Raw genomic sequence first — 16,646 nt, 5'->3', positions numbered from 1 at the left:
ATACAAAGTATGTTCTCAACGCTGTCCATGAGAAAGGAAAGGCAGAAGCAGACGCGGCAGTGGATAGATAGACCCAGCAATCGTGCACGCAGAGACTTGCTTGGGCAGCATAAGAAGGCACTATGCTAAGTACACAATCCACCAGCAGCACTGGGCATTCCGAGGGTCTTACGAGTTAGGTCTGTCTGGGTGACCTCGAAGTCACATCCCTGCTTCAGCTTTTTAAGTGCTGGGATTACAAGCATTTGTCACCATGCCTGGATGTATTCATTGAAGGATTAGAGATGATAAAGTTAAAAAAAAAAAGAAAAAGCAATCCCCAAGTTCATGGTTTTAATTACTTTTGTCCAAAAATGCTCAGGAAACCTATATATTCACCTTATGTTGAAGGTTAGGAGAAGCTCGCCTTATAACCAAGCAATGAGTAGAGCGTACCCTAAAAGCTGAACAGAAAGCTCCTCGTGATTTATCGACTCCGAGGCGGCCATGTACACAATTACAGCACAAGGCAACGACGTGGTTAGAGGCAATGCAAACCTCTGGCTTGGTGGGAGGAAAAGACATTAGCTTGACTTGGGACTTTCAGAATGGAAAGAATTTGAAAGTGAGGGCAGAGGAGTGGGGGCAGTGGATCTGAGGGGGAAGCGCAGCGCTAGCGTCTGAGGAGAGAGATTCCAACAGACAGAAGGAGGCCAGGCGGGGAAGAGTCTTGAAAACCACACCGCCAGCCGAGGAATTTGGGCCGTAGTCCAACAGTGGAAAGAAGTGGCCTCTGAGTGGGCAGGGATGGGGTCTACGCCTTACGTGTATGACCTTTAGGACAAAATTCTCCCTCGGTTTTCACATTCACGTTAGGACAGGAGATCTACCGTGCACCGGCATCTGCAGGGGAACACGGAAGGCTGCTGGAAAGACGAGACGTGAACGTCATGTGCTGTCAACAATTATTTTAGCTGACTATGGCAATGCATTGCCTATGGTGGTGGCCGCGACCGTGGTGGTGCTCCTTGCTACCCACCCCGTGTTCTGGGTCGGGTTCGGTAACAGACAGCATGCTGATTGCTAGGAAGGAAGACCACTTTGATTCGTTCCTGAACCACCTCAATGCAAGCCTGTGACCAGCCAGTTTTCAGTGAGGGAACAGTGAGCCAGCACATTCGCTCAGTGAGTAAAGGTGCGCCCTGCCAAGCCTGGTAACCTGAGTTTAAGCCCCAGGATCTGCATGTTAGGAGGCAAGAACTGATTCCTACAAGCTGACCTCTGACTTCCATAGCTTGCACAAGCGCACGTGAATGTGATTAGCGTTTACTAAAAAACAAAACAAGACAGTGACAGCCACAGATTGCTCCCTACACACCTGGATTCTGCATTAGTGGAATAAAACCAACTGAGAACCAAAACTATTTTCAGAAACTCACATATGCAGGTTAGTCCACGCCTGTTTTCTCAGTACTCAGGAGGCTGAGGCTGGGGAATAGTCATGAGTTTAAGGCCAGCCAGACCTGTGCCAAATAAAATAAGAAACCATCAAAGAAAGAAAACCAAGCAAAAGTGTTGCACTTACACTGAATGCACAGACCTGGGTCGTTATCCCATGAGCAATATACATAACGCAACTATCTGACCAGCACCTGTCAAGCTAGGCGTCATGAGTGGTCTGGTGACGTCATAAGTAGTCTGCTGACGTAATAAGTAATCTGGTGATGTCATAGTAGTCTGGTGATGTCATGTATTACACATAAGCTATAAGCGAACATCACCCTATTTTATATAAAGGGATTCGAGCATCCACAGCCCCAAAGACTTCAAGGGACAGCTGTTATCAGAATAGTGAGCGTCAGAGGTAATCATCCCCACTCCTGAGAGAAACTAGTTTCTCCTGGCACTGCACACTTCCCACTGTAATCAGGGATCTCAGCTATTATGGGCTTAAAGGTGTAGAATTAATTGTTCTTCAGCCATCCAGTCTTTCTAGATGAGACTCTTCTTCAGATTCCCAAACCCATCCTTCTAGGTCATTTATATATAATAAATATGTAAAAATATGCATATAATAAAATATACCTATGTATGTAATAAAAATCTTACATAAACTACAAACATTTATATCACTGAGCCATCTCTCCAGCCCTTATTCAAACTCTTGACATAAATGCAAATCATATGAAAAAAAAATGAAGCCTTAATGACTTGAAGCCAGGTGTGGTATGACAGGCAAGCCCCTGTAATACCCGTCCAGAAGGTAGAGACAGGAGGACCGTGAGTTTGAGGACAGCCCAGTCTGAGTAATGAGACACTCTCCTTGTCACCCAAATAATCCTCTAAACAAGCAAGAAGCTTCATCCACCACACATAAAAGGTTCACTGTTTTATTACTCAGAGACACAACAGAGAAGTCTATAGGCATGTCGGGCTGGTCACTGCCACTGGGCGAACTCCAGCCAGCTGTCTGAAGAAATATGTATCTAGACAATAGGATAATTGTGACACCAACCAAATTCTCAGTCAACAAGGATGTCGGTGTTTGTATCAGGACACGGTCACTTCTGGAGCATGTGATCGCTCTCTTATCTCCTTTTATGGATATTTTGCTTAGAAATGTGATTGTGTAATGAGAAGCAAATTCACATGTGGAGCCACTAACGGAAGGTTCTGGAATAATGTTACACTTGCTGAGTACTTGGTGCTAAGTGTTCACATTCATTTACTGAGTCACACATTACCAGGCCAGGGATAAAACATGGAGGCAAACAGGCTCTCTCAGACACAATCTTTCCTCCTCTCTCAGACACAGATCCAAAAAGAAACTGTGGCAACCTTCTGGCTAGCCTTTTCTCCACCCCTCACCTTTGTACTAGGGATTGAGCTCAGGGCCTTGACGGTGCAGGATGAAGGCTCTACCACTAAACCACAGCATCCAGGCTCCTGACGATTCATCTTCCCCAGACCCCAGGCTTGTCTCTATCTCCAGTTTCGCCCTTCTACTGAAGATGTGAGCTATTTCTGATGACTATGTTACTGTATTTATAAATACATACCTGAACTCACACATAGCTTTTTACTTTTTATCTTAAGCTTTTTCCTCTCACACTCACTTTGCGTCTACGCACAGTCAGACTACAGTCCTCACGTGCTCCAATGGTCATCTTCATCCATTGCTCTGGCCTCGCTTCATCCCCAGACATTTCCTGAAGGCCGCTGAAGAGAACTTATGATCAACACAAGGACCAAGAGCAGTCCTTGCCTTTAAACCCAGCACCCAGGAGGCAGAGACAGGTGAATCTCTGTGAGACCAGCCTGGTCTACAGGGTGAGTTCCAGGACAGCCTGGGCTACACAGAGAAACCCTGTCTCTAAAAACAAAACAAAAAAGCCCCAAACTAAAAAGCAAGGGCCATGTTTCAGCTGTTCTTGCCTCTGCCTCCTGGGGGCTGGGATTAAAGCCATGCTTTAGATCATTTTATCTTCTCGTCATCTACAGGACTAATTAGTCCCTCAATTTTGAAATTAGCTTTTTAATGGTGCTCTCCAGACTCAAATTACTCTCGTTATATCACGGAAGCCTCCACCTCCACTCAGCCCTGTTCCCAGCCTCCCTCAGGGTTCACTTTCTCTTCTCCTTAAATGCTACCTGGCCATTGAGACAGCTCCGTGACAGTGTCGGTTTGATGACCTGAGGGTTCCCTCCGACCCACACGGTGAAGAGACAGTGGAGTCCTATCAGTTGTCTTCTCATCTCGAAACACACACTGGGGCATGTATGCATGTAGCACGGAATGAACACACACAGGCACACACACACACAATACTAAAATAACACTGATCACATTGTAAGTCTGTCGATCTTTAGCTTCAGTTAACTTTTTTAAAGATTTATTTATTATATGTAAGTACACTGTAGCTGTCTACAGACACCAGAAGAGGGCATCAGATCCCATTACAGATGGTTGTGAGCCACCATGTGGTTGCTGGGAATTGAACTCAGGACCTCTGGAAGAGCAGTCAGTGCTCTAACCACTGAGCCATCTCTTTAGCTCTAAACTTTTTTTTAAGGATTTATTTATTTATTTCAGTGTTCAGTTTCCTTCAATGACCGACATCTCCCTTGAAGGGTAGGTGCAGGCATCGAGGAGACTGGAAGACGTGTTCACTTGAAGATCTAGCCTTGACCGCTTGCCCACATGCTAGAAGGCCCCCTCCAAGGAGAGACCCTCTTGAACCCGGATCTGGGTCTCCTCACTACCAGGCTCCAGTTTCCGCCATGTATATGACTCATCACCCACCTGCCAATCTGGACTCAGCAGAAAGGCGAGCTCTTGGCCTCGGAAGACCCAAACACCAGCAATAGAGCTACTGTTGTTGTCTCCAAGGAGGATAGCACTAGCAAAGGCATTCTTCCTCAGACTGTCCAATCGCTGAAACATTCATGAAGGTCTGGGTGAACTCTTTAGGGAAGTGGTACCCAGCATACCGCAGGGATCAGCCATCTTTATCAAAGTGTCCCTAAAATATGGCAGCACCACAGAGGGTGTCCTCACTGGAGTACTTATGCTTAAACTCATCCAACACAAAGGTGCTCTTAGGCAGGTGAGCGGAAGGGTCCTTGGCCTTGGGCTCGGCAGCCAATGGCTGCTCACACTTATCTCTTCCTCAGGAGCTGGGGCAGCTGCCTTTTTCCCTCTTTCCACTCAGCCTGGGGTTTCTGTTTCTCCTCTGGTGAACCCTTTCTTTCCTTGGGGTATTCTCTTTAGGCTGGCTCTCTGCAAACTTCTTAGCATCAAACTGCGCCATCTTCTCACACGGCTGCACCTCCCCCAAGATGGCCCTGAACGGGGGGGGGGGGGGGGCTGGATAATGCAGGTAAGGAAATTGGTATTGGGGGAGGCTCTAAGACCTGTGACTAGAGCCGCAGCAGGGTGCAGACAACCGTGATGTCAGCCAGTGCCACTCGCTCACCCACCAGAAAAGTCCTTGTCTTCAGCTGAGTGTCCAGCAGCCCCAGGATTCGCTTCACCTCCTCTTTTGCATTTTCAGTGGCCTGTCTGTTGTGGTGCACAACACCCAAGGTGGGGAACACCCAGGTGCAAGCTGGAGGAATGACGTCAGCTAAAGCTCACCCGCTGCACCACCCGAGCTGCTGCCTCATCCCCACAGCTCCTCGTCGCTTACGTAACAGAAGATGGCTCTGCTCTCAAACACAGAATCCGTCATCACCCTCAAATGCTGGAACCTTGCCAGCAGGAAATTTTCAGAAAAATTTAGGGGTGCGGTTGGTTTGGCCAAAATGAAAGTGGGGTGGTGCAGAGAGCACTCGGACCTGAGCCCCACTGTACTAAGCAGCAATGAGACCCTTGAAGCCCTCCAGTCTTCAGGGTATGTTACGGGGTCCCAGCCGCCATGGTGACCCCTTAGAGAAAGGGAGTCGGATTTATTTATTTTCCCTGAACCCAGGTAATCTCTGGGTAGTTTCTGCTTATAATTTTTCCTCTATACCAGTTGATACTAATCAGGTTTTCAATTTTTTTAAATCTCTGTGGTATAATAAATATACATGGAAAAGCAAGGACTATTTTGTTTTTATATGTGCATTTTCCATGAAACCTGGTATAGGCCTGAGGATTTATTTACTTTTTTGTTTTTTATATGTATGTGTGTGTGTGTGTGTGTGTCTTGCCTGCATCTATGTATGAGCACCATGTTTGTGCAATGCCTAAGGAGGCCAGAAGAGGGCGCCCGGTTCCTGAGAATGGGACTTTCATTGGGTTGTAAGGTGCTATCCAGGAGTAAGGAACCAAACCCAGGTCCTTGGCAATAGCAGCCTGTGCTGTTAATTAACCACTGAGCCATCTCCCCAGCCTCTGGTGTATTTTTCTGAGAGTCTTAGGCAGTTTAGGCTGACACTGAACTTGCTATGTAGCTGAGGTTAACTGAATTCCTGACCCTCCTTCTCTCCACCTCTCAAGTGCTTGAATTACAGGTCCTGGTTAATCACCACAACCAGAATCTGTCAGAGATGGGAAAGGCCTCAGGCTCTGAAGTCACCTGTGAGAACCAGCTATTTGTATATACAGAGTGCCTTCAGGCAAAGGGGACTGAGACACACAGCCTGTTTACTAAATAAATCATTGCAGACTACCGGAAGCCACTGAACACAGCGCAGACAGGTCCCATGCGCCGAACTCAGAGCAGCTTGTCCCAGTCAGCACGGTTGACATAGTGGGTGTTTCCTTATAAATGCTAATGAATAACTAGGGCTTGGGCTCAACAAAGTCAAGAGTGTAACCAGAGGAACCGAGAGGAGTCAAGATGAGAAATGAAAGAGGAAAGAAATTTTAATTCAGTAGGTCGTAAACTTAAGTACACACATGAATCACCTAGCAAACTTGTTTAAAATACTGACTTATTGGGTTCTTCCCCATTATTCATCAGGTTGGAGAAGAACCCAGGGAGACCACATTTTAACCAGAACCTTGCAATGAGTCTAGTATTCAAGGATTTCCCCCAGTAAAGGCTGGAGACCACAGAATTTAAGGGCTGGAGAGGGACATGTATTCCGGAAAAGTAGGAAGGGGCCCGTAGAACACTCCCCCGGCATCCAGAAATCTGTCCTTTCAAAATAACCCAACAGTATGCTAGTTCTGTGACTGTAAACCTAGCACTTGGAAGGCTGAGGAAGGAGGCTGCTGGAGTCCCAGGTCTGCCTTGACACATAAACAAAACAGCAAACAGAATGGAGCAACTTGAGAGCTCTCAGCAGGCAGACCAGGGCTAGCCTTAGGGCTAGCCTGGGACATGCAGCCAAAAGCTTAGGGCTAGCCTGGGACATGCAGCCAAAAGCTTAGGGCTAGCCTGGGACATGCAGCCAAAAGCTTAGGGCTAGCCTGGGACATGCAGCCAAAAGCTTAGGGCTAGCCTGGGACATGTAGCCATCTATGAACAGAACAAAAAAAGTTCCCTTAAGTGTAAACACACCAAATTTGTCCAATATGATGCTTAATTTCTAAGCTTACCTAGAACCTCCTTTCAAGCCTAGACAGCATGAAATCAGTGTGCAATGAGTAGTTTATTTTCATAATTTTTTTCTCATCTGGTTATCTAATTTAAAACGATTCTTCTGAAAGATCTACAAAAGTAGCCAGCTGTGCGACACACACCTGTAACTCCTCATAAGTAGCCAGCTGTGCTGACACACACCTGTAACTCCTCACTGTGGACATGGAGGCAGGAGGATTAGATGCTTGAGGCCAGCCTTGGCTACATGGCAAGTATAAGGCTGGCCTGGGCTACCTGAGAGCCTATGTTAAAGGAAACCAAAGGGCCTGGGAGGATCGCTCTTTTAGGGGCTGCACTGTTCTTGCAGAGAACCTGGGTTCTGCTACCAGCAGCCAGGTCAGGCAGCTCACAGACCACAGGCCTCTCCAGGGACCCGAAAGCTCTGCTCAGTGCATGTCACTCCCACACAAACACACATGCACATACACAATTTAAAAAATAATAAAAAGACGGGGCTAAAGTGGTGGCTCAGTGGTTAAAGCTGATCGTCCAGATGACCCCAGTACCTACATGGTGGCTCACAACCACCTGTAACTCCAGCCCACACAAACAACAAAAATTAAAGTTTTTTTTAAAACAAAACAAGCACCAGGCATGGCAGTGCACGCATTCATTCCCAGTGCTTAGGAGGCAGAGGCAGGCAGATCTCTACGAATTTGAGGCCGGCCTGGTCTACAGAGTCAACCAAGGTAAAGTGAGACACTGCCTCAAAACAAACAAAATATTTATTTTTTTAAAGGTGAGGTTCAGCAGCGGAGCATTTTTCAGGCTGTAGGTCAATCCCCAGCACTTGGGGCAGAGAGGGAAGGCAAAGGAAAGAAAAACACACAAATGCGAACTCGAAAGGAAGAGACAACCTTCCTCACCACCCGGAGACTCTCCGCCATCTTTGTCATAGGCTGGGACAGTGAGGAGCCAGGCGGACAGCAGTCTTCAGGTGGAAAAGGCATGAAGAACAAACGAAAACTAAACGTAGAGGTGGAGTGCTCGCAGAGCATGCATAAGGCCCTATGCTCAACCCCCAGGGCTGAAAAACAAAACGAAATATTACATTAAAAAGCCAGTTAGTGATGTGGCCTGTGACCTCTGGCACTCGGTCAGGCCCACGTTTTCCACTGGCCACAGACACGGAGCCTGGGAGATTTCCTTCTAACATCAGTGTTCCCAGGCTCTCTCATGCATTTACTCCGTGTTATGTGAGCCAAACCCACATGGCCCCACGGTGCCAGAGACTGCAAAAATTTACAAAACAGAGAAATACAGGCCACTTTCTTAGGAAGGACTCAGGAGCAGGTCCTGTGATGGGGCCCTGAAAAATCAGAATAATCTGCACTGCAGCTGGAATAGACTTTAAATTTCAATTTAAAAACCAAACCAGAAGATAACAGGCGTGGGCTCTAATATTGCCTCTGCCATTAATTAGCCAAGTGACCTAGGAAGACACCTGTCTGGGCCTTGGCCGCCCTCTTGTGTAAGATGAGACTTACAATGGCCTAGTGTTTTTCTAACTCCAGGGCACAATTAATGAGTTTCAAAACCAGTTTTGGGAGTCAGAACCGGCCTGCTCGTTGCTCTTGCTTTTGTTTTTGCAAAGCTGAATAATGGACCCAGAGCCTCCAGCAAACTGTGTTCAGTAACTCAGTGAGAAAGCTCACTGGGTTATAGCCTCAGCCCATTTATTTGTTTTAATAAAAAGGAATAGAAGATTGTAGCTACTTTGATTATACAATAGGTAAACATCTGTAAAAATGCTGTTGAGCTGTGTGTGAGTGAACTGGGTAGGAAGATAAAATATTTCTTTTTCTTTTCTTTGTTTATTTGGTTTTTGCTTTTGAGACAGGGTTTCTCTGTGTAGCCCTGGCTGTCCTGGAACTCACGATGTAGACCAGGCTGGCTGTGAACTCAGACCTCCCTGCCTCTGTCTCCTGAGTGCTGGAATTAAAAGTATGTGTCACAATGGCCAGTAGAAGATGGGAGTATCTTTTACTGTGAGGCACGCTTATGAAATTGTAGCTTGGTATGTGCTGGTAAGGATACAAGAGCTGGAATGTGTGTACTGTGGATGGGAAAGAAAAATAGTCCGATCATTTGGAAAGGGTACCAGTTCTTTAAAAGATTACGTATAAACTTCTATATGATTTAGCGCTTTTCCCATGTGTTTGCATACACTCATATAGAAAAGAACCCATGTATGTGCATTCAAGATAATGTGTCCGTATATCAAATTACCACACCACCCATCCCTAACAAATCTGCAGATCTTCTGTCGTCTGAAAACAAAAATCACAAAGGTCGTGATGGCATACACCTCAAATTCTACCACTCAGGAGGCTGAGGTAGCAGCACTCTGAGTTGGAGGCCAGCCTGGGCTATATGATAAGACCCAGTCTAAATCAATCAATCAATCAATCAATCAATCAGTCAGTCAGTCAGTCAGCCAGTCAGTCAATCAATCAATGTGAGACCCTGTCTAAGTCAATCAATCATTGTGAGACCCTATCTAAATAAGTCATCAATCATCCAGTCAGTCAATCAATCAATCAATCAATCAATCAATGTGAAACCCTGTCTAAATCGATCAACCAGTCCAACCAATTATCCAAAATAAAAGCCCATGTAAACACACACAACAGTCCCCAGCATTGTTATTCACAATACCCAAATGGTGGGTGCAATCCAAATGTCCACGGCACGATCGATCAATGTACAAGCAGGATGTGGTATATCCGTGAGACAATTGTACCGGCTGGTTTTGTGTCAACTTGACACAAGCTGGAGTTATCACAGAGAAAGGAGCCTCCCTTGAGGAAATGCCTCCATGAAATCCAGCTGGAAGGCATTTTCTCAACTAGTGATCAAGGGGGGAGGAGGGAGGGCCCAGCCCATTGTGGGTGGTGCCATCCCTGGGCTGGTGGACCTGGGTTCTATAAGAAAGCAGGCTGAGCAAGCCAGGGGAAGCAAGCCAGTAAGTGACATCCCTCCATGGCCTCTGCATCAGCTCCTGCTTCCTGACCTGCTTGAGTTCCTATCCTGACTTCCTTTGGTGATGAACAGCAATGTGGAAGTGTAAGCGGAATAAACCCTTTCCTCCCCAACTTGCTTCTTGGTCCTGATGTTTGTGCAGGAATAGAAACCCTGACTAGGACAGCAATGAACTAAGGTTCTGCCATGAAAGTATATATGCTGTGCCCCGGACGGCCTCTGGAAAACACTTTGCAGGACACCGTCTAGTCCAGAGTGGCTGCATCTGTGAAAGGGGGTCCGCGGTTCCCTGTCTGGGGAAAGAAGGAAATACAACCGAAGGATTCCGTATGGGTTTTTCTGGGAGGAGACAAAATGTAAAGCTGATTTTGGTGATGGCTGCTGGACCGTGCGGGTACGTTAAAGCCCGCTGCATGGGACACTTAAATACATATGTTGCACGTGTGTAAATTATGTCTTAATAAGCTCTTGTTTTTAAAAGTATAGTTTTAGAGCTGGGAGGTGGATCGGCAGTAGAACCTACGATGAGCGCCCATCGGACACCGGGTTAAATCCCAGCACCAAAAAAGAAAAGAAAACATCCATCACAGCTTGAAAGTCAGCGGGCGTCATGATGGCCGAGGTGCCTCCCTCAGGGCATGCATCGCCCACCGTCTCGCCATGGTTACCATCATTACCTGGTAACTCCAACTCCACTGCCAGTGTTTACCAGGCTTGGGCAGCCCTCCCTCTGTGTAGTCAAGATGACAGTCTGCCACAGGCTCCAATGGGAAAGAATTCACAATGGGGCTGCAGAGGTGGCTCCGGGTCAGAGCCCTGACTGAACTTCCAGAGGACACAGGCTCAACTCCCAGCACTACATGCTGAGTCATTGACACACACCTGCACATGCTCAAGTACACACACAAATGTACACACACCTGCACATGCTCAAGTACACACACACACAAATGTATACACACACACACCTGCACATGCTCAAGTACACACACAAATTTACACACACACACCTGCACATGCTCAAGTACACACACAAATGTACACACACACACCTGCACATGCTCAAGTACACACACACACACACACAAATGTACACACACACCTGCACATGCTCAAGTACACACACACACAAATGTACACACACACACCTGCACATGCTCAAGTACACACACACAAATGTACACACACACCTGCACATGCTCAAGTACACACACACACAAATGTACACACACACCTGCACATGCTCAAGTACACACACACACAAATGTATACATCTATATGCACATGCTCAAGTACACACACACAAATGTACACACACACCTGCACATGCTCAAGTACACACACACACAAATGTATACATCTATATGCACATGCTCAAGTACACACACACAAATGTACACACACACCTGCACATGCTCAAGTACACACACACACACAAATGTATACATCTATATGCACATGCTCAAGTACACACACACAAATGTACACACACCTGCACATGCTCAAGTACACACACACACAAATGTATACATTCATATGCACATGTTCAAGCACACACAAATGTATACATTCATATGCACATGTTCAAGCACACACACACAAATGTATACACACACCTGCACATGCCCAAGCACACACATACTTGAAAATAATATAAATCTTAAGTTTGTATGATGCTGGGTAGAGGTGGTGCACACCTTTCATCCCAGCACTAAGGAGGCACAGGTAGGCAAATATCCTGAGTTTGAGGCCAGCCTGGTCTACAGAATAAGTTCTAGGACATCCAGGGCTACACAGAGACTGTGTCTTAAAAAACAGCAGCAAAAACAAAAATTGTATGAACAATGGCTCATACCTGTCATCTCACCACTTAGGAAGCTGAGACAGGAGTAAGTTCCAGGCCAGCCTGGGGTACAGAAAAAGACTCATGGGGGGGGGGTCTAAAAACAAATAATAATAAAATAAAACAGGAGTGCTGGTGCATGCCTTTAATCTCAGGAAGCAGAGGCAGGTGACCTCTGTGAGTTCAAGGCCAGCCTGATCTACAAATTCCACTAAAGCTACACAGTGAGACCCTGTCTCAAACAACAACAAAACCAAGACAAAGCCAAACAGTAAGATAATTACTAGTATTCTCTCTTTTCAAATCTGGGCATAGTGGCACATGTCAGTAAACCCAACACCTAGAAGGCTAAACAGGTGGATTACTGCAGACCAGTCTGGGTTATAGCAAGACCAGGCCCAAAAAATAAATACCCGGGGGCTGGAGAGACGGCTCCGTGACTGTGAGCTCTGTTGCCTCCACCCTTCAGTTGGATTCCCAGAATCCACTTTGGGCCCCTTCATGTAAAGGATAGACTGAAACTCATGCAGGCACACACGCATACACATAAAACTCAGTAAATGAGCATTTTAAATGAATAAAATCCATTAGTGCTGCATTTCCTTTACGTGTGTTTTTTTGAGACTCACATAGCCCAGACTGGCTTTACTCTCTGTGTATCTGATCATCCTGTCTCCACCTCCGGACAGTCTCTTCCGGGGATTAGAGCTCTCTGATTGGCTGGAGTAGCTAGCTAGCTGGGAGGTCTGGAGAGCTGCCTCTCTCCCACACTGCTGGATGCTACAGTTAGAGGAAAACCCACCACATCCAGCTTTTAACTAGACACTGGTGATAAACCCGGGCCACCATGCTCATGTGTCGGGCGCTACGCTAACTGAGCCATCTCCCAACACAGATTCTTACTGAGGGGACCAGGGTCTTACTAGGTGACCCATGCTGGCCTTTGACTCCTGAGCGATAGGTTACAGTCATGTTCCACCACCATGCCCAGCTCAATTAAGAAAGTTGGTTTGATTATTTTGGGAGTTTTGAGTTAGGGTCTCAATTGGATGGTCTGGAAGTCATTATATAAACCAGAGTGGCTTCACAGTCGCCTGCCTCTGCCTTCTAACTTTTGTGACTAAAGGCATTTGCTACCATGCCTGCCTCCCAGTTTAAAAGTTCTGCTCTTGGGGGATTGAGAGATGGCTCCGCAGTTATGAGCACTGACAGCTCTTCCAGAGGTTCTGAGTTCAATTCCCAGCAACCACATGGTGGCTCACAACCATCTGTAGAGATCTGATGCCCTCTTCTGGGGTGTCTGAAGACAGCTACAGTGTACTCATAATAAATAAATAAATAAATAAATAAATAAATAAATAAATAAATAAAATAAAAATCTTAAAAGTTCTACTCTTTTTTGCTTTTGTTTTTAATTCATGTTTTTAGAACAAAAGTTTACCAGAGTAGAATGTTTTCCCTACCCTACAACTTTTTCACATTTTAAAAATTCGTTCTCTTACATATTACATATTACATCCCACCAAAGTTTTCCCTCCCTCCACTCTTCTGTGTCGCATGTGCACATGCATGTGTGTAGTGTGTGTGTGTGTGTCCCGTCCATCCTCTCCTCCCCCATTTTCCTTCAGAAAAGGGCAGGGCTCCCAGGAATATCAACCAAATATGGCAGTTGCAATAAAACCAGGCGCCTTCCCTCAAATCAAGGCTGAATGAGGTAACGCAGTAGGAGGAAAAGGTCCCCAAAGCAGGCAAATAAATCAGAGTCACCCCACTCCCACCGTCAGGTCCCACATGAAGACCAAGCTACAACTGTAACATACAGGCAGAGGGCTTCCTGTTTGGTGGTTCAGTGTCTCAAACCAGTCTCTGCTCACGAGTCCCCATGAGCCCAGGTTACTTGGTTCTGAGTGTTTCCCTGTGATGTCCTTGACCCCACTGGCTCCTACAATTCTCCCCCCTCCACGTCTGCCTGTAAGTCTCCACATCTGCTTCCATCAGCTTTCTCTGCTGACAGTTACGTTAGGCTCCTGCCTCTGAGGAGAGCAGATCAGAACAGCATCTGGAATCTTCCGTTTGTCTGTTGCCGGGCATGTTTGGTTTTAGCTAGGTCTTCAGGCTACCCAGCCTCTGGTTGCCAGCCTCCAGGCATGTCAGGGGTGGGCTCCCTCCCATGGAGCAGACATTAGCTGGCCACTCCCACAGTTTCTGCGCCACCTTTACCCCAGCATATCGTACAGGCAGGACACATTGTAGGTCAAAGGTTTTGTGGCTGGGTTGCTGTGTCAATCCCTTGGCTGGCAGTCTTGCCTAATTACAGGAGATGGTTGGTTCAGGCTCTGTATCCTCCATTTCTAGGGGTCTCAGTTACGGATCCTTCATAGATTTCCACTGCCCTAGGTTTGTAGCTCTCCCCGAAACGCCCTCCAGTTCCAATTGTCTCTCCTGGTGCTGAAAGCTTTCTCATCTTTAATCGTGTCCACAGATTGAGGGTGGAGTCCGGCACCATTTCTGTCTCCACTGTGCAGAGAGCCCTCACCCGATGACCTAAGCAGGCGGTGCTGACTCTGCAGATGAGGAAACTGAGGCGCCAAGACGTTAACACACAGTTAAACAGTGCAATAGTGCAGCAGCTCAGAACAGCTCACGCCTGTAATCCCAACGCTAAGGAAGCTGAGACCAGTGGGGGAGGGTGCTGCCAGTTCAGGGATAGCCTGGGCTCTCACAATCAACCAAGACTATATGGAAAATACCCAAAGGCTTTTTGTTATATCCTTGTTTGACAGAAGTGGCTTTTTTCCCCCTTTGTCCATTTTCCCACCTCAGTCACAAAGAAATCTCCCACCATCCAGAATGGCACAGCACCATGCTGTGTGATATCTTAACTTATCAAGGAGTATCAACGAACAGTGAGGTCGCTTGGCTCTTCCTCGTGAGCCCGCAATGAATGTGAGCTCAGTGCCCACCTGGAGGTGCGCCTTTGATGGACAAAGGAGCTTCCCAAAATTTCAATAGACATTCCTGAATTTCTCTCAGAAAAGTCACATCAATTTATATATTTGAAACAGCCACTATACAAGAGAGAGACCTAAGTTGTTTTAACTTTTCCCCTGCCTGACAGGAGACGTGGAAAATGGTATTCCCCCTTTGAAACTACATTTATTTTCTTTTAAAATTACAACTCTCTGTGTGTGTGGTATATGTATGTGTGTGTTTGGTGTGTATGGTGTATATGTGTGTGTGGTGTTTGTGTGTGTGTTATGTGTGTATTAGTGTGTATGTGTGTGTGTGGTGTCTGTGTGATGTGTGGTGTGTGTGTGTGTGTGTGTGTGTGTGTGTGTGTGTGTGTGTGTGACCTGCTTGTGCTATGGCATACATCTGGAGTTCAGAGACAGCTCTTGGGGACTGCATTTCTCCCTGCACCATGAATCTGACAATCCCTTCTCAGGTCACTGGGCATTTAGAATGCACGCTTTTGGGGAATGTGTGCTTTTTCCATCCGCCATGACTTCTGCCGGTCCAAGCAGGTCGTCAGGTGTGTATGGAACACGCGCTTTTATGAGCTGCGCCACCATCTCATTGGCATTTTTTTAAAGATTTATTTATTTATTTTATGTATATGAGTACACTGTGGCTGTCTTCAGACACACCAGAAGAGAGCATCAGATCCCATTACAGATGGTTGTGAGCCACCACGCGGTTGCTGGGATTTGAACTCTGAATCTCAGGAAGAGCAGCCAGTGCTCTTAACCACTGAGCCATCTCTCCAGCCCAGCATTTATTTTTAAATGTCACTTATAAATGGTTTATTACCTCTACAACTTAATTATGCTTGTTAATTGCATGAGAGCTTTCCGAATGTGACGTAGAACTCCTTGCACAGTTAAGATGTCCCTCCCTGCAGCTGTCCCTCCCTGGTGCCTGATTCTTACCCAGACCTCATTAATATTCCTTGCAGGCATAAATGGCACCTGATGTACAGGTGGAAACCTGTCTCTGCTGATGTCTCTTTCATATAACACCCACATCTTACGCTCCAGTGCCCAGCCCAATGGGAAGCCTGACTGGTGTTATACAGCCCTGAGAGAAATTCGTTGTTTGGGGCTGTGCCTCAGGGCCTGCTCTCTTCCTGGCGTCCAGTACTTCCTAATCCGGGAGGGGCCACCCAAACATCATCAGAGGCTCCATCTCTTTTTGAGACAGGTTCTCACTATATGATCACACTCTCCGTCCTCTTAGGCCAGCCTCCCGGTCGCTGGAATTACAGAGTGAGCGATGACGTCGGGCTGGAGATGACCCTCTCACGGGGAGTCCAAAGGTGCCTCTGAAAAGCCTCCTCTAGGATCCCAGTGCAAAAGAGACTTGGAGTTAGTTCCGTCCTCTTTCCCAGGGTCATTAGCCAGAGCAGGGAGAAAGACAGCCTTCTAGCCACCTACCCACGGACACTAGGTCTCTGCCAGGCCCCTGTAGCTTCACAACCCGAGTCACATAGTTGCCGAGTCTTAGGACCAGGGTCCTGGAGATGGTTTAACAGGTAAAGCTGCCAAGACTGATGACCGGAGTTCAAGTCCCCGGGATCCACATGGTGAAATGGAAGAAACAACCCCCACAAGCTGCCCAATAAATAAATAAGTAAAAATAAATAAATAAAATGAAAGGTAGTAGAACCAGATAGGCCTTGCTGCTCTCACCTGCCGTCCCAGTATTCAAGAGGTTAAGGCAGGGGGATTGCTGCAAGTTCTATCCTGCTGGGGCTCTGTTTTTGTTTGTTT

The 16,646-nt window shown here is 46.7% G+C and overlaps 1 protein-coding gene and 1 pseudogene across 2 annotated transcripts in view; both read right to left on the bottom strand.

Moving 5' to 3' along the window:
* Positions 1 to 16,646, bottom strand: part of LIMA1 (LIM domain and actin binding 1) — a 91,433-nt gene that overhangs the window by 61,613 nt on the left and 13,174 nt on the right. The window lies entirely within an intron of this gene.
* Positions 4,184 to 5,398, bottom strand: LOC308438236 (elongation factor 1-gamma-like; annotated as a pseudogene). Its single transcript has one exon. The product of its transcript is annotated as an elongation factor 1-gamma-like (transcript).

The sequence above is a fragment of the Micromys minutus genome (genome assembly GCF_963924665.1).
Source record: "Micromys minutus genome assembly, chromosome: 27".
Taxonomy (NCBI): domain Eukaryota; kingdom Metazoa; phylum Chordata; class Mammalia; order Rodentia; family Muridae; genus Micromys; species Micromys minutus.
Note: the sequence above shows the minus strand (reverse complement) of the source record. Positions and strands in the feature narration are given on the sequence as shown.